Source organism: Muntiacus reevesi, chromosome 4, assembly GCF_963930625.1.
Source record: "Muntiacus reevesi chromosome 4, mMunRee1.1, whole genome shotgun sequence".
Lineage (NCBI taxonomy): Eukaryota > Metazoa > Chordata > Mammalia > Artiodactyla > Cervidae > Muntiacus > Muntiacus reevesi.
Window position 1 is genome coordinate 102,185,989 of NC_089252.1, and position 18,781 is coordinate 102,204,769.

The 18,781-nt window shown below is 44.4% G+C and overlaps 1 protein-coding gene across 3 annotated transcripts in view; it reads left to right on the plus strand.

Moving 5' to 3' along the window:
• ARHGEF3 (Rho guanine nucleotide exchange factor 3) overlaps positions 1-18,781 on the plus strand; it is a 308,227-nt gene continuing 289,446 nt past the window's right edge. The window contains exon 1 of one of the 3 annotated variants that reach the window (XM_065933449.1): positions 1-44. The gene's annotated coding sequence lies outside the window, so the exon portion shown is untranslated. The other 2 variants (XM_065933447.1, XM_065933448.1) reach the window with 2 other exon arrangements.

Genomic DNA, 18,781 nt, shown 5'->3' on the forward strand with positions numbered 1-18,781 from the left:
CGGAGCCACCGATTCGGGGGGCTGCGCATCCTTTTCCGGACCCAGTAAGTTATCTCCCAAATGGGTGCTAGGCCTGCCCCGGGGGCCAGGCCTCCCCTTCTCCGTCCCCAGTCTTCCCTGGGACCCCGACAGGGTGCGAAGTGGGAAGTGCTGAGCAGCGGCCAAGCGTGACTGAGTCCGAGTTCCCCGCCACCCGGCCTGGCGCCCGCTGGGGTCCCCGGCCCGCCTCCCGCCCACGTGGCCGGCCCGGCCTCTCCGCCCCCGGCCCCGCCCCGCCCCGGGGAGCCGCCCCCGTAGCGGCCGCTGCCAGAGTCGTAGCGGCGGCGCGCGCCAGCCCCGCGGGTCGAGCCCGTACTGGGAGCCGAGGTGAGTGTGGGTGGCTGGCCTGGAGCCCCGCTACTCCGCTAGACCTTCCCGGGCCGGAGACCCTGCTAGACACCCTGGGGCGGGAGGCTTTCCCGGGCTGGTTCCTCTCCACTTCACCCACCAAGCCGGAGCTGGACCCCACCTCCAAGCCGCCCTCGCTCATCCCGGTGCCCGCGGCACAGTGCGCGCTCGTGGCTCCGGGCACCCTGAACGCTCAGGGGAACCCCGGACGCGGCACAGGTAGGCAGTGCCACGACCAGCCCCGACCGGCCGCCGCTCCGCCTAGACCCTGCCTTCGACCCTCTGGTAGCTCCTGGGCTAAAAGTTCCCGGACCCACTTCCGGGGAGGGAGGTGCCACCTGTCTTGGGGTGCAGCCCCTTTCCCTCCGCGGGTCTTCCCGTCGGGCGCTGTTTGTCGGGGCTCGCAGGACCCACCAGTCACTTCGCGGCGGGGAACCCGGCTTTGCGCGCGCGGGGCGGTGGCTGCGGTCTCGGGCCCACTCGGGCTCCCGTGCTTGTTGCTGCTTAAACTAAGCGGCTCGAGGATCCAGGGATAGAGGAGGGGGAGGCGGACACCATGGGGCTAAGGCGAACTTCGGTCCCTCGTAGCCAGAGAGGGGCAAGCGTTTTCTGAGTGTGGAAGTTTCTACCGAGTCGAGTTCCCATGGGGTTTGCCACGAGGAAGAGCCGCGCTTGCAGTATCAGCGGCCCCATCAAGGGCTTATACATTCTGAAACTGAGTGGCTTGTTCCTCGAGGGTTCACCATTTAATGCCTAATGCCTCCAGGACCGGGCAAGGATGCGAGAACTGCCAAACGGTGGTTGTCTTGGGTGAACTAGCAGAAACTTATTTTTAAGCAGTTCATGCACTGCCCAGGTGTTACCTCCTTCTACCCTGGGGTGTGGAAGAGTTTTGCTATGTCTGGGTGTCAGCTGTGTAGTCTTGCGCAAGTTACTTCACCTGCCCATGCCTCAGTTTCCTCATCTGTAGAGTGGAGATGATAATAGTAGAAACCCTTAAAGGTTGAGTAAGATTAAAGTTTTTATTGTAGTGCCTGGTACAAGGTAAGTTCTCCCTGGGCTAACTGTCCTTCTTGTTACTATTCTGACTGACATTTACAGAGCTCCACCACCCCTAACTCCCCTGTGAGCTAGGTGAGCAAGCTCTCTGCACTTCCCCATTTCCTGATAAGGACCTGAATTATTTACACAGTAGCCTGGTGTCCCCTTCCGCCTTGAAACACTTGGGCTTTGCATTAACACTTCCTATGCTTAACCAGCCTTGTGCGAAATGTTGTCTCAGAGTGTGAGATTAGAGATGACCTTTGTCAAGGACAGTCCTGGAAAAAGGGGTCTTGGACCTTCTCTGGAGGCTCTGGGGTGTTGTGGGATGTTTCCCTCACTGGAGTGGAGCGGATAAGGTTTCATTAAGGACCCCTTCAGGCCTTGGTACCCTGGCAGGCTGACATCTTCTGTCAGAGCTAGATGAGGTAGTGTGGCGTCTGTTTATGGGTCTGAGGGCCTGATCTTGTCCCCTCTCTTTCATTTACTCACCTCTAACAGGTTGTCCCTTCTATCAGTGGGGTGCTCCTGGGCTGAACAAGTTTAGTTTTTTCTTATAACGGTGGTAACCACAGACAGACGTTCTGAACCTGGGGCTCTAAGATCCTTCTGAAATACACCTGAGATGCTTGGAGCACAGGTGTGTATTTTTTCAGAGGGTTCTCTTTAGATCGTATTCTACAAAAGGCCTGCATCCTCCAAATGTGGGCCCTGAACGCCAGGTGGGAAGATGGGAGTTATGGTTCCCTATACAAGACAGGCCCACTTTTTTATGGAGTCAAGATGTCAGCGTTTCCTCTGTCCCTGTAGGTAGAGGTGCACACATGTTCCTTTGTGCCCTTGCTCAGAGCACACCTGCCAGTGGAAAGTTCAGAGTCAAATCAGCTCTGCCTTGACTTGAGAAAATCTGATAAAGAAGTCAGTGGGGAAAGAAGGCAGGCGGGGTGGAGGGAGATGTGTGTTTAGGGCCTGTGGTGGGGCCTTTAGGATAGGGTGCAGTTGATGAATATTTGAACTCAACTTGTCAGGAGACTTCTCAGACTTCTCTTTTGCATGTGCTTTTCCTTCTGCTGAGCACGCTCTTTCATCACCTTTTCTCATGTCTGGCACTTTCATGCCATTTAGCTCAATGTTTCCTCTGTAGAAAAGTTTCCCCTGACAACTTTGTCCAGAGCAGTCCCTTCTCTGTCAGTTTCTGTCATGTTCCCCCACTTTTAAAATTTATTTTTGGTTGCACTCGGTCTTTGTTGCTGTGTGAGGACTTTGTCTAGTCGCAGAGAGAGGACTAGTGTCTAATTGCAGTGTACAGGCTTCTCATTGTGGTGGCTTCTCTTGTTGCGGAGCACGGGCTCTAGGTGTGCAGGTTCAGAAGTTGGGGCACATGGGTTTAGTTGCTCTGCAGCATGTGGGATCTTCCCAGACTAGGGATCCCCTGCGTTGGCAGGCAGATTTGTATCCTCTGCACCACCAGAGAAGTCCCGTATTCCCCCATTGTATTTTACTCTTGGAGCTTGCCTCAAATGGTTTTCCTCACGGATCTGCTCATGGGTTTATTGTCTTCATCCACCCAGAAGAACATAAAATCCTGTTGCCCTTGTCCCTGCTCCACTCTGGCCCCTGGCACACAGTAAGTGCCCACTAAATGTCCGTGAGGGACAGCACGGACTGGGTATCCACTGAGGGAGGCTCGTGGAGGCTGGAGAGGTTTAGGAGTAGTGAAATGCGAAGGAACTGGCCCATAGGAATGTCAGTCTACAGCGTGGCCTTTGAGGTCACACAGTTCAGCCTGCAGTTTAAACCACCTCTACAGCACCTCCTCTTAGTTACTGCTTAACCCAAGCTTGGATCCTCCAATGAAGGGAACTCGTTGCCTCCTGAGAGAGCCTATTCCTGATAGAGAAAGATGTGGGATGCAGAGAACCGGATGTTATCCCTGTACCCCCTCTGATGAGGAGGAGAGGTGCGTGCTACTGCTCCAGTTTTTCTGGTCCAAGTTGCATCCTGATCCTTTCATCCACCACCCATCCATCCCAGTGAGCTGCCTCTGTTTCTCTGCCATCACCAAAGTTCCTGAGCCCCTGACCAGAGCTCAGTGTTCTCCTGAGTCAAAAGTCGTTGGAGGGAGCCTGAGGCAAGGAGGCACCAAAGAAAACTGCAATTGTTTAGAACCGTTGGAGGCCAAGTTCTCTATCGTCCAGGCTCCTGTAACTCACTGGGCAGCAGGGGTGGGTGGCCATGAGGAATGGGGCTCTGTTTCTTTCATTCTTTTTGTTCTTTTTTGAGATTTGTCCAGTTAATTCCTTAATCAGTTTATTAATTATAGTCCTAGCTATATTTTTAGAAGATTAATCCTTGGACCCATTACCTTAATGGTTTGTAAGGATATTGCCTGATTCGTGGCACCTCGCACAAACAGGTTGAAACTTGGATGAAAACAAAATGTTTATGTGTATGATGCTAATTTATTGAGTCAGTTCCAGTTTCTGTGGGAGGTCACCAGTGTGATGAGTGGAGCGGGGTCCACTGTGGAGAGTTTTGGAGGAAAACCTTGCTTTTTTCCCCCATGTACCTTAGCCACTTAGCTCAGCTAATTTTCTTCACTTATTCAAGAATCACTTATGGAGGGAGTGCCCTGGCACTGGTCACACAGCCGCCCAGGAAACCAACAGCACTCCTCCCTTCAGAGTTCACATCGCAGGGGTGAAGATGGGTAATAGACAACTAGACCCATAATAGGATGCCAAGGGGTGTGGTCAGTGTGATGAAGGAGATGAAACTGGGTAAGGGGATTCAGAGTAGCTGGGACGGAGGCAGGTTTGGTTTAAGTTAGGGAACGTCTCTCTGAGGAAGCAGTATTTGAGTGGAAACCCATTTGAAAGAGGGAGCAGCCATGTGGGTGCCTTGGGGACCACTCTTTACATATGGATATGGTCTGTTTCCCTGGGGAGAGGAGAGAGGAAATGAGGCAATACGGGCAGAACCTCCCCCAGCCTCTCTTCAGATCTTAGCAGGTGGCTGGAGTAAGATCTCAGCATTGTGTGCGCTCCTGGCTGACCAGGAGGCTGGTGTCTTTCCTTTCCAGAGAGTGGGACCTAGGGCAGTGATGTTCCTGAATCTGCTGCCTGGGCAATGAGCATGAGCCTTGGGGGCTTGATGCGGGATTCTCATTGGTTATAGCTGTGTGTGTGTGTGTGTGTGTGTGTGTGTGTGTGTGTGTGTGTGTGTTGGAATGTACCGTGGGAAAGGAACTAACGTAGCAGCCTTCAGTAAATGCCAGTTAATCTTCCCTGAATATCTGTTCAGTGACATGAAGAGAGACAGGTGTTTTAAGTATCTTAGGCGTCTCTTGGGTGCACATCCCTGTGGAATGTCAGCTCTGGGAGGCAGAGCGAGTGCTCAGCCCCTGGCTCAGTGCGGGCTTGTGGGGACATTGGGCGGGTGCCCCAGGGTCTCTGGTGGCCATGGAGGAACAAGGCTACAGGAGGTGATCACTTTCATGTCCCAGGTGTCTCCTGGCTTTTCCAAGGTGAAGTACAGGTTTTCAGGGCAGAACTAGACGTGGGGCCCAAGTCAAAACAGAAACGCTCAGAAAGAGAGACTGGGACCCCTGGCCAGAGTTTGGAGGACAGAGGAGGTTTGGTGTCTCGCCTGGCTCAGTCAGCTAAAGAGCAAGCTAGCTAGTTACCGGTCCAACTTGGTTCCTTATCCCAACACCCCACCTTCACTTCCAGCCAGCATATAGTAACTTTATGGGTCTGAATTTGCTGGTAGAACCCCAACCTCTGAATTCAGCTCCAGTTCTGAGCTCCGTAATATTTTCCTGGAAACTGGAGCAGAGTAGTGACCTGGCTTTGAAGCAGATTGAAATGTCTGGCAGATGTAGAGATGGCAGTTGGGGTCTTGTGTTCCAGTCTCTGCTGCAGTGTTAACCAAGAGAGTGACCTTGGACAAGGTACTTAACCTCTCCAAGCCTGTTGCAGTGAACCAGTGAAGTTGCTCAGTCGTGTCTGACTCTACGATCTCATGGACTGTAGCCTACCAGGCTCCTCCATCCATGGAATATTCCAGGCAAGAGTACTGGAGTGGGTTGCCATTTCCTTCTCCAGGGGATCTTCCTGACCCAGGGATTGAAGCCAGGTCTCTCACACTGTAGGCAGACGCTTTACCATCTGAGCCACCAAGGAAGCCCCCAGACCTGTTTGCCCATCAGTAAAGGGAGATAGTGCTTGTCTGTACCTCAGAGTTTTGCTCTGAGGATTAATTGAAAAGATATTTGCAAAGTGTTTACCCCATTCACAGCCTGCATGTGGCCGGGCTTACTGGGGTCATCATCTGGTACTTAGGATTGACCCAGGTCACTCCATCACTTCTTTGTGCTCCTATCGAAAAGGTGTGCTCAGACACACAGGAAGTTCTTCATTCAGATTTGGGGACTTCAGTGGTGTGGATGTTATTCTTTTTGGAGACCATCTTACTAGACAGATCTGGATAATGGAGTTGGCGATTGGTTTATGGTGAGACAGAGGCCAAGCTGAACTGCTGCCGAGACATCTTACCCAACTATAGCCCCCCGTTCTCTCCCAGCAGTACTCTACGTCGTCATGGCCGTCACTCCCTGAGGGGCATATGACACCTTTGGAACGTGGCTGCTTCAACTCACTGTTCTGATTTACCTTCACCCCAGGTCCCCACTGGTTCGTGTAACAGAATGAACCTGACATCCTCCAAACACCCCAGAAGCTTTTCCACTTTCAAATCTTTGCTCCTGCTATTCCCACTACTTGGGATGCTCTTTTGCTCTTGTCCACTTTCACAGCTTCCCTCACTACCCAACTCCAGTGGCCTCGTCCTTTTTCTTCTGTTTTGGCTAGAAAAAGAAATTCTCTTTTGCATGCGTTGCCCTGATTATTTCTTAATACACAGAAAAGCAAGCAAATCAGAAATTGTAGAGTAAATAACGAAGTTCCACCTCCCTCATCCCAGGCTTTCATCCAGAAAGAACATCTATGATCAACTGGGTGTGTATTTGTCTTACAACCTTACCTTACAAGTTTGTGTACCTGTGTATATTTTTTTAAAAGGCTAGCATAATCACTTATTTTGTATGTATTCTTCTCCAGCCTTTATTTCCCCCCCATTTAACCATATGTCCCAGAGCACCTTCTCTGTCCATATGCTCTCTTGTTTTTACCTGCCCTGGCTCTCACCTTCCCCTGGAAGAGTGTACAAATTTGTGTGGAAATGGATTTTCACTTCTCTTAGGTATGTACCGAGCAGTGAAATTGCAGGTTGTATGGTGACTCAATGATTAACATTTTGAGGAAGTGCCAAATGTTTGCCTTGGGGCTGTTCCATTCTGCAGTCCCACCAGCAGTGTGTGAAGGCTCCAATTACTCCACATCCTCACCGGATGCTTACCACTGTCCACCTCCTTGATCATTGCTGTTCTAGTCCAGGTGAAGTGATCTCATTGTGGTTTTGATTTTCATTTTCCTAATGGTTAGGGATGTTAAATATGTTTTTTAACTTTATTTTTTAGAGCAGTTTTGGGTTTATAGTAAAACTGAGAGGAGGGTACAGAGATTTTCCCCTTGCTCCCTGCTCCCACACATGCCTAGCCCCCACCATTATTAGCATGGCTCACTGGAATGCTACGTTCATCACCAAGGATGAACTTGCAGGGGCACTTCATGGACATCTAAATTCTATAGTTTCCCTAAGTGCTCATCGCTCTTGGTGTTCTACTTTCAGTGGATTTGGGTAGGTGAACAATGACATATATCCATCTTAACAATGTCAAACAGAATATTTCACTACTGAAAAACCCTCTATGCTCTACCTGTTCATACCTTCTTCCACCCCCACCGTATTCAACGGTCTTTTTGTTGTCTCCACGGTTTTGCCTTTTCTAGAATGTCACACTGTTGGAATCATACACTGTGTGTCCTTCTCATTTTGGCTTGTTTCACTTAGTAATATGAATTTAAGATTTCCCATGTCTTTTCATGAATTGATAGCACATTTTTAGCGCTGAATGAATGTCTGGGTGTATCCCAGTTTATTTTTCCCTTTACCTACTGAAGGGCATCTTAGTTGCTTCCAAGTACTGAAAATTATGAATAGAGCCTCTATAAACATCTATGTGCAGGTTTTTGTGTGGACATAAGCTTTCAGCTCTTTTGGGTAAGCACCAGGGAGTGGGTCACATGATAAGAGTGTCCTTAGTTTTTATGGGTTTTTTTTTTGCTGTGCTGGGTCTTTATTGCTACATGCGGTCTTTCTCTGTTTGCAGTGAGCAGGGGCTGCTCCTTGCTGCGGTGCATGGGCTTCTCATTGCAGTGGTTTCTCTTGTTGTGAACATGGGCTCTCGGCACGTGGCCTTCGGTTATCCGGCTTCAGTAGGTGTGGCTGGCTCAGAGCAAGGGCTCAGAAGTGGTGCACGGGGTTAGTTGTTCTGCGGCATGTGCGATCTTCCCAGACCAGGCATCGATCCCACGTCCCCTGCACTGGCAGGTAGATTCTTGACCCCCACATCACCAGGGAAGCCCCAGCGTGTTTAGTTTTTTGAGAAACCTTCAAACTGCCTTCCAAAGTGGCTGTTCCGTTTTGCATCCCCAGCAGCAGCATATGAGAGAGGGCCTGTTGCTCCACCTGCTAGTCAGCATTTAGTGCTGTTAGTATTTTGGATTTTAGCCTTTGCCATATGTGTCCTCCTTGCTGTTTTACTTTGTTTCCCTGTTGTCATATGATGATATGTAGCATCTTTTCCTGTGCTTACGTGCCATGTGTGTATCTTCTTTGTCGAGGTGTCTTTTAAGGTCTTTGGGCCATTTTTCATTCAGATGGTTTCTTATTATTCAGTTTTAAGAGTTCTTGGTATATTTTGTGTAACAGTCCTTTATCACTTGTGTCTTTCACAAATACTTTCTCCCACTCTGTGGCTTATCTTCTTTTACTCTTAGTATTATCTACTGCAGAGCAGAAATTTTTTTTAATTTTATGAAGTCCAGTTTATTAATTATTTCTTTCATGAATTGTGTTATTGATGTTGGATCTAAAAAGTCATCACCACTACAAGGTATTCTAGGCTTTCTACTGTTTTATTTTTTGGGAGTTTCAGACATTTGCATTTTACAAGGTCTGTGATGTATCTTGAGTTAATTTTTGTGAAGGATGTGATGTCTATGTCTAGATTTTCTTTTTTGTGTGTGTGGATGTTCAGTTGTTCTCAGCACCATTTGTGGAAAAGATGGTCTTTGCCCCACTGTATTGCCTTTGTTCTTTGTCAGAGATCACTAGACTGTATTTATGGGGGCCTATTTCTCTGCTCTCTGTTCTGTTCCATTGATTTTTTTTTTTGTCTCGTCTTTTGCCAGTACTGGCTGTTTTGATTACTGGAGCTTTATAGTAAATCCTGTCTTGTAGGGTCAGCCCTCCAACTTTGTTCTCCTTCAGTATTGTGTTGATTGACTATCTTTTAATGTGTTTATCAGCCATTTGTAAATCATCTTTGGAGAAATGTCTGTTCAGATCTTTTGCTTATTTGAAAAACTGAGTTGTGTTTTTAGTATTGAGTTATAAGGTTCTTTATATATTTTAGATTCAGTCCCTTATCAGATAGATACATAATTTTTCAGTATTTTCTGCCATTCTTTGGGTTGGTCTTTTCACTTTTTTGATGGTGTCCTTTAAAGCCCAAGGTTTTAATTTAGGTGAAGCCAACTTACCTATTTTTCTTGTGTTGCTTCTGCTTTTGGTGTCTTAACTAAGAAACCTTTACCTAATCTAAGATCATAAAGACTTATGGCTAAATTTTCTTCTAAGGATTTTACAGTTGTAGCTCTTTTATTTAGGTCTTTGATCCATTTTGGGTTAATTTTTGTGTGTGGTGTGAGGTAGACCAGTACAGCTTCATTCTTTTGCATGTGGATGCCCTGTTGACTCTGCGCGGTCTGTTGAAAAGACTGTTCTTCTATTGAATTGTTTTGACATCCTTGTCAGAAATCAGTCACAAATGTGTTTATTTTTGCATTCTCAGTTCTATTCTATTGATCTATATGTCTGTCCTTATGATACTACCATTGTCAGTTCTGTCTTGATTATTATACCCTTGTAGTAAGTTTTGAAATCAACAATTATGAATTCTTTCAACTTTGTTCTTTTCTGTGATTGCTTTGGCTCTTTTGGGTCCCCATATGAATTTTAAGATCAGCTTAAAATTTAAGATCAGCTGTCAATTTCTGCAAAAAAGACAGCTAAGTATGTGACAAGGTTGTGCTGAATCTGTAGTCAGTGGGAAGTTTGACAGTCTCATCAATACTAAGTCCAGTCCTGAAATACTTTTCCTGGGTGCATCACTCACCTCCACCGGTCGTTGTCTTATGGGGACACGCTCAGAGGCCCACCCTTCAGGCTGCACAAAGATCCAGGAACATCAGCATCTTTTTTCATGGTTGAAGAAAGTGACACCGTATAGTGTAGTGTTTGAGGCTGAAGGCCTTGGATAAGACATTTAACACCCGATTTTGTGGAATGGGAGTGCATCTGGCACTGACCAAGCATACGACCGACCTGCTCCCTTTACTCTGAGGCTGTGATGAAGATCCCTAAAGATACTCCTCAATTCCCCCGCCTCCATGCCTTGAGAAATGTGGTGAGAACTAAGGACCCCACACCCTGGAGGTACCAGGGAATGGTGGAAGGCATTGGAGTAAGGCTGCATTTTAACCTGTTTTATCTACTAGGCAAATAGATTGCATTTAACGGGAGGGTTTTTGCTGCTAAAGCAATTGCCCCCCCATCATAGTTTGAAGAATGGAATAAAAATAAGAACGGAATACTATCACATATTAAAAGATTAGTTTACACCCCTACATGCACTTATATGTTCCAGATGTAATGCCTTGGCACAAGCCCAAGGTTGTATTCTCACAGAAGAAGAAATAAGAAGCACAGCACCTACATGTGCATCTGTAGGAACCTGGTTTTCTGAATTTAAGGAACAACCTGGGGACTCCATTGGAAACAGCAGATCCACTCACACCTCAGCTTACTCTCAGCTGGGACAAGGAGCTCCATTTTAAACAAAACAGTGCTAATGCATGTGTGTGTGTATTTGTGTTTGTCTGTGGTGGGGGATTGGAGTTGTTTATCACTGTTGTTACAAAAAAGTTGGGGCTGAGTTTTTCGTTTTTGGAGGGGAAAAACTTACATGCAATAGAAATTATTTTGAGATCTTCAAAATCTAAGCTCCTTTGGTTTAACAGATTCCCTTTACCTAAGCTATAAGAACAGTTGATAGGGATTTCATTTCCATTCTTAAGTGAGGAGTGTGTGTGCCTGCAAGTGTGGCTGGAAAGTTAGGGGAAAAACACAGTGACATAACCCAGCCCCCAAACAGGGAAGCACATTACAGAGCTGAGGTTCCAGCCTCAGAAGGTACAGCTTAACTGACCTTATGTAACCTCTCTTTATGACACATCTCCCGGGGGGTAGGGGTGGGGGAGAGAACTGTGTCTCTCCAGCATGGCTTTAATTTTACAAAAGCCCTGTGCAGCCTTGCAGACTCAAGTAGTTTTCTTAGCAAATCACATTTCATGTGTTCTGGACTGGGCAGGGCCTCGCTAATCCTTGGCCAGCATTGTGAGTCAGAAAATATTTAAATGACCGCCTGAGTCCTTTGAGGAGAGAGAGTTGGCAAGTTAACTTAGGGAGCTGGAGTGACTCTTAAGCAGCATTGCAGGAAACAGGCGTAAAATCGACACCAATGTTAGCAGCTTTCTTTTACTATGCTAGTAAAGAAAGGCGTATTACCTCTTAGAGTGAGAAAATAATGACAATGCTACCAAATTTTATTGAGCACTTACTATATGGTGGAAGCTGGCTTTTCACACTTGTTTTTCACTGTAACCCAATTTTAAGACAAAAATCTAAACAGTCTGTGTGTGTCACCTGGTCTGTGTGTGTGTGTGTGTGCACACATATCTAAAACAAATTTGGTAACACAATACTCACCCTCTGTATGTCTAGTGTCCTCTGATATTTCCTACATTAATGAATTTATGCTATTTTTAACAAATGATAGTTGTGAGACCCACTAAATTTATTTCACTAATCAGAAACTTACTATTTGAAAAACACTGCTACACAATTTACTTTGTGTTTTATATGTGCTATCACATTTAATTCTTACAGCAGATTCATGGAGGGTGTATTACTTACCCCCATTTTTTTTTTTTTTTTTCTGTTTATTTATTTATTTATTTATTATTTTTTTTTCCCTCTTTCTTTTTTTTTTTTTTTAATATTATTTTATTAGTTGGAGGCCAATCACTTTACAACATTTCAGTGGGTTTTGTCATACATTGACATGAATCAGCCATATAGTTACATGTATTCCCCATCCCGATCCCCCCTCCCACCTCCCTCCCCACCCGACTCCTCAGGGTCCTCCCAGTGCACCAGGCCCGAGCACCTGACTCATGTATCCCACCTGGGCTGGTGGTCCGTTTCACCATAGATAATATACATGCTGTTCTTTCAAAACATCCCACCCTCACGTTCTCCCCCAGAGTTCAAAAGTCTGTTCTGTATTTCTGTGTCTCTTTTTCTGTTTTGCATATAGGGTTATCGCCACCATCTATCTAAATTCCGTATATATGTGTTAGTATACTGTAATGTTCTTTATCTTTCTGACTTACTTCACTCTGTATAATGGGCTCCAGTTTCATCCATCTCATTAGAACTGATTCAAATGAATTCTTTTTAACGGCTGAGTAATATTCCATGGTGTATATGTACCACAGCTTCCTTATCCATTCATCTGCTGATGGGCATCTAGGTTGCTTCCATGTCCTGGCTATTATAAACAGTGCTGCGATGAACATTGGGGTGCACGTGTCTCTTTCAGATCTGGATTCCTCAGTGTGTATGCCCAGAAGTGGTATTGCTGGGTCATATGGCAGTTCTATTTCCAGTTTTTTAAGAAATCTCCACACTGTTTTCCATAGTGGCTGTACTAGTTTGCATTCCCACCAACAGTGTAAGAGGGTTCCCTTTTCTCCACACCCTCTCCAGCATTTATTGCTTGTAGACTTTTGGATAGCAGCCATCCTGACTGGCGTGTAATGGTACCTCATTGTGGTTTTGATTTGCATTTCTCTGATGATGAGTGATGTTGAGCATCTTTTCATGTGTTTGTTAGCCATCTGTATGTCTTCTTTGGAGAAATGTCTGTTTAGTTCTTTGGCCCATTTTTTGATTGGGTCGTTTATTTTTCTGGAATTGAGCTTCAGGAGTTGCTTGTATATTTTTGAGATTAATCCTTTGTCTGTTTCCTCATTTGTTATTATTTTCTCCCAATCTGAGGGCTGTCTTTTCACCTTACTTATAGTTTCCTTTGTTGTGCAAAAGCTTTTAATTTTCATTAAGTCCCATTTGTTTATTTTTGCTTTTATTTCCAATATTCTGGGAGGTGGGTCATAGAAGATCTTGCTGTGATTTATGTCGGAGAGTGTTTTGCCTATGTTCTCCTCTAGGAGTTTTATAGTTTCTGGTCTTACATTTAGATCTTTAATCCATTTTGAGTTTATTTTTGTGTATGGTGTTAGGAAGTGTTCTAGTTTCATTCTTTTACAAGTGGTTAACCAGTTTTCCCAGCACCACTTGTTAAAGAGATTGTCTTTTTTCCATTGTATATCCTTGCCTCCTTTGTCAAAGATAAGCTGTCCATAGGTTCGTGGATTTATCTCTGGGCTTTCTATTCTGTTCCATTGATCTATATTTCTGTCTTTGTGCCAGTACCATACTGTCTTGATGACTGTGGCTTTGTAGTAGAGTCTGAAGTCAGGCAGGTTGATTCCTCCAGTTCCATTCTTCTTTCTCAAGATTACTTTGGCTATTCGAGGTTTTTTGTATTTCCATACAAATTGTGAAATTATTTGTTCTAGTTCTGTGAAAAATACCGTTGGTAGCTTGATAGGGATTGCATTGAATCTATAGATTGCTTTGTTACCCCCATTTTATATATAGAAAAATTGAGGTACACAGAGGTAGCTTGCCCAGGGTCACCCTGTGAATGATAGTGGAGCTGGACTTGAACCCAGAAAGATCTGGTACTGTTATCAGTTCAAAGGAATATGCTGTAACTTAGTATCCTAATGAGTTGTTATACCCTGAAAAAAATAGCCTTAGAAAGGATACAAAATTATTACCAGTAGTATGATGTATAGTTGCATTTAAAATTAATGTAAATACTTGAATGAGTTTGATCAATATATAGACAGATGTTATTCTTCCTAGATTTGCTGTATTTTGTGGGGGTTTTTTGTTTACCTTTTAAATCATGTAACGACTTGACATTTTATGAAAGTGTTGGTTGTAAGAGATGGATTCTGATAGGAATTCAGTTATTTTAGGAGTGCATTAGGGTTCTCCAGAGAAACAAAATCCATAGTATACAGAAGACTGTAGAATATTATCATCAGTTCAGTTCAGTCTCTCAGTCATGTCTGACTCTTTGTGACCCCATGGAATGCAACACGCCAGGCCTCCCTGTCCATCACCAACTCCCGAAATTTGCTCAAACACATGTCTGTTGAGTCGGTGATGCCATCCAACCACCTCATCCTCTGTCGTCCCCTTCTCCTTCCACCTTCAGTCTTTCCCAGCATCGGGGTCTTTTCACATGAGTCAGTTCTACACATCAGGTGGCCAAAGTATTGGAGTTTCAGCTTCAACATCAGTCTTTCAAGTGAATATTCAGGAGTAATATCCTTTAGGATGGAATGGTTGGATCTCCTTGGAGTCCGAGGGACTCTCAAGAGTCTTCTTCAACACCACAGTTCAAAAGCATCAATTCTTCAGTGCTCAGCTTTCTTTATAGTCCAACTCTCACATCCATACATGACTACTGGAAAAACCATAGCCTTGACTAGATGGATGTTTGTTGGCAAAGTAATGTCTCTGCTTTTTAATATACTGTCTAGGTTGGTCATAACTTTCCTTCCAAGGAGTAAGTGTCTTTTAATTTCATGGCTGCAGTCACCATCTACAGTGATTTTGGAGCCCCCCCAAATAAAGTCTGCCACTATTTCTACTGTTGCCCCATCTATTTGCCATGAAGTGATGGGACTGGATGCCATGATTTTAGTTTTCTGAATGTTGAGCTTTAAGCCAACTTTTTCACTCTCCTCTTTAACTTTCATCAAGAGGCTCTTTAGTTCTTTGTTTTCTGCCAGAAGGGTGGTGTCATCTGCATATCTGTGGTTACTGATATTTCTCTCAGCAATCTTGACTCCAGCTTGTGCTTCATCCACCCCATTGTTTCTCATGATGTACTCTGCATATAAGTTAAATAAGCAGGATGACAGTATACAGCCTTGATGTACTCCTTCTCCTATTTGGAACCAGTCTGTTGTTCCATGTCCAGTTCTAACTGTTGCTTTCTGACCTGCATACAGGTTTCTCAGGAGGCAGGTCAGGTGGTCTGGTATTCCCATCCCTTTCAGAATTTTCCAGTTTGTGGTGATTCACATAGTCAGAGGCTTTGGCATAGTCAATAAAGCAGAAATAGATGTTTTTCTGGAACTCTCTTACTTTTTCAAAGATCCAACGGATGTTGGCAATTTGATGTCTGGTTCCTTTGCCTTTTCTAAAACCAGCTTGTACATCTGGAAGTTAACAGTTCACATATTGTTGAATCCTGGATTTGAGAACTTGGGGCATTACTTTACTAGCGTGTGAGATGAGTGCAATTGTGCGGTAGTTTGAGCATTCTTTGGCATTGCCTTTCTTTGGGATTGGAATGAAAACTGACCTTTTCCAGTCCTGCAGCCACTGCTGCGTTTTCCAAATTTGCTGGCAGATTGAGTGCAGCACTTTCACAGCATCATCTTTTAGGATTTGAAATAGCTCAACTGGAATTCCATCACCTCCACTAGCTTTGTTCGTAGTGATGCTTCCTAAGGCCCAACTTGACTTCACATTCCAGGATGTCTGGATCTAGGTGAGTGATCACACCATTGTGATTATCTCGGTTGTGATCTTTTTTATATAGTCCTTCTGTGTATTCTTGCTATACCTCTTCTTAATCTCTTCTGCTTCTGTTAGGTTCCTACCATTTCTGTCCTCTTTACTGAGCCCATCTTTGCATGAAATGTTCCCTTGGTATCTCTAATTTTCTTGAAGAGATCTGTAGTCTTTCCCATTCTATTGTTTTCCTCTATTTTTTTGCAGTGATCACTGAGGAAGGCTTTCTTATCTCTCCTTGCTCTTCTCCAGAACTCTGCATTCAAAAGGGTATATCTTTCTTTTTCTTTTTTGCTTTTCACTTCTCTTCTTTTCACAGCTACTTGTAAGGCCTCCTCAGACAGCCATTTTGCTTTTGTAATGCTGAAGAAGCTGAAGCTGAATGGTTCTATGAAGACCTACAAGATCTTCTAGAGCTAACACCCAAAAAACATGTCCTTTTCATTATAGGGGACTGGAATGCAAAAGTAGGAAGTCAAGAAACACTTGGAGTAACAGGCAAATTCGGCCTTGGAATACAGAATGAAGCAGGGCAAAGGATAATAGAGTTTTGTCAAGAGAATGCACTGGTCACAGCAAATACCCTCTTCCAGCAACACAAGAGAAGACTACACATGGACATCACCAAGCGGTCAACACCGAAATCAGACTGATTATTTTCTTTGCAGCCAAAGGTGGAGAAGCTCCATACAGTCAACAAATATAAGACTAGGAGCTGACTGTGGCTCAGATCGTGAACTCCTTTTGCCAAATTCAGACTTAAATTGAAGGAAGTAGGGAAAACCACTAGACCTAAATCAAATCCCTTATGATTATACAGTGGAAGTGAGAAATAGATTTAAGGGACTCGATCTGATTGACAGAATGCCTGATGAGCTGTGGACAGAGGTATGTGACGTTGTACAGGAGACAGGGATCAAGACCATATCCAAGAAAAAAAAGAATATTGTATAACAGTGTATAATGTATCAGTGTATAATGATGCATAATATACATATTATACAATATTATATAATAGAATGTTTTACATATTATATATATACACACACACACACATACACATACCATATACATCGGGAGAGTGAGCAAGAGTGAGAAAACAAGAGAAGGAGAGAGATATTTATTTTGAATAATTGGTGATTCTTGTATGTGATCGCCGAGACTTGGCAAGTTAAAAATATACAGAGTAGGCTAGCAAGCTCGAGACTCAGGGAAGAGTTGCAGTTTGAATCCCAGGGCCATCTGCTGGCACAGTGCCTTCCTGCTAGTAGAGATCAGTCTTTGTTCAGTTAAGGCCTTCGACTGTTTGGATAAGGCCCACCCATATTATGAACACAGCGTGTTTTACTCTAACTCTATTGGTTTAAATGTAAACTTTATCTAAAAAAATTTCCTGTACCTTCACAGAAACATCTTGAATAATGTTTGATGAACTATCTGAGCCTTAGGGTCTAGCCAAATTGATATTTAAAATGAAGTATCTCAGAGGTTAAGATACTGTTTGAAGTTGTTCAGAAGAAAGGAATAAGGCAATGGAAAGCAGAAGTGTGGTACTGTTACAACTGGGAGGACATTTCAGAAAGAACTCCGTCTGCCATGACTGACTAACTGCAAGATAAGGCCATCCCTCTGCAGTTACAGAGGGACAGACAGCATGGATTGGCAGATGGGGTGGGGCCGGGCGTGGCTCAGATTTTCTGCCTTTGAGTTGAATGGACTTTTCTTGCATTTCAGTTTTAGATCAGAGGCCTGAGAATTCATGGCCCTCACTGAGCAGGGCCATTCATCTGCAGCTACTGGGTGCTTGTTCAGTTGTTTTATCTCAATTGCTTTATGTGCTAATGCGGCATTTGTGTTTTAGCTTAAACTTGGGACTGCTCCTGTCTCCTGAGCCACCAGCTGTGACATAACTGTGGTGCCCTGTGGGTCACTGGCCGCAGGGACTGTTGGTGCCCAGGGCTGTCTTCGGGGAAGCTCAGGCTGCATGTGTAAACGTGGCATCCCAGACAACATTACTATAGTTTTAATTGTATCTTTTTTAAAAATTGAGATATGTCACATACCATAAAATCAATCCACATTAAATATATAATTTAGTAGTAGTTTTTAGTATATTTGCAAGGTTGTGCAGTCATTGCAACTGTCTGATTCCAGAATATTTTCATCATCGCAAAGTACATTAATTTTGAAAGTAAACATTCAAGAACACTATCCCATGATGAGGTCTGTCCCATCAGTATATAAACATGCATGCTGTTATTTTTTCCAATTTAAAGCAAGAAAGAAAACAACGCACGCACTTCTTTCTTTCAGTCAGACTCCCATTTCTTTTCACTTGAGAGCAGAATTTCTTGAAAGAATTGTCTGCACTTGCTGACTCCCAATTATTTGCCCCCTGCACTTTCTCACTATTTTTTAATAAAAAAAGTGACAAACTATACATGACATAAAATTTACCATCCGAAGTGTCCAATTTAGTTAAGTACGTTCACACAGTTGTGCTGCAGTTTCCTGAATTTTTCATTTTGCAGAACTAAAACCCGATATTCATTAAATGACTGTTCTCCCTTTCTCCCTCTCCCCAGACCCTGCTAGCCACCATTCTGTTTTCCATCTCTATGAATTCACTACTCTAGATGTGCCCTACAAGTAGAATCATTGTGTGTATTTATTTGTGAGGTGGTATTTGTCTTTTTTGGTGACTGGCTTCTTTGATTTAGTTTAATGTTTTCAGTTTACATCCAAGTTGCAGCCTGTGTCAGAATGTGCTTCGTTTTTTCCCTAAGGCTGAATAATATTCCATTGTATGTAAAAGATCACATTTTGATTATCCACTCATCTGTTGTGGAGGCATTTGGTTTGCTTCCACTTTGGCAACTGGATAATGTTGCCATCCCAATTCTCTATCTCTTTTTTCTTTCTTTTTAAAAAATATTTTGGCTGTGCTGCACAGTATGTGAGATGTTATTAGTTCCCCCAACCAGGGATTGAACCTGGGCCCCCTGCATTGGCAGCGAGGCGTCTTAACCACCGGACCACCAAGGACGTCCCACAATAGTCTTTTGAGCCCATTATTCCTCGTGAACATCTCTTGCCCAGGTCTGAAGTGACGGCTGTGTTCTTCATCCCAGTGGCCCATTCTCTAGTCCCATCCTGCTTGGCTACCAACAGTGTCTGACAGTTGGGCGTTTTCTCTTCCTTGAAGCTCTTTCGTTACCTCACTTCCAGGACACTGGTCTTCCCACATCTCAGTTAGGGGCAGTTCTATCACTGATCGTCACCTTTGCTGCTACCACCCTTGTCCAAGCCCGTCTTCAGCATAACT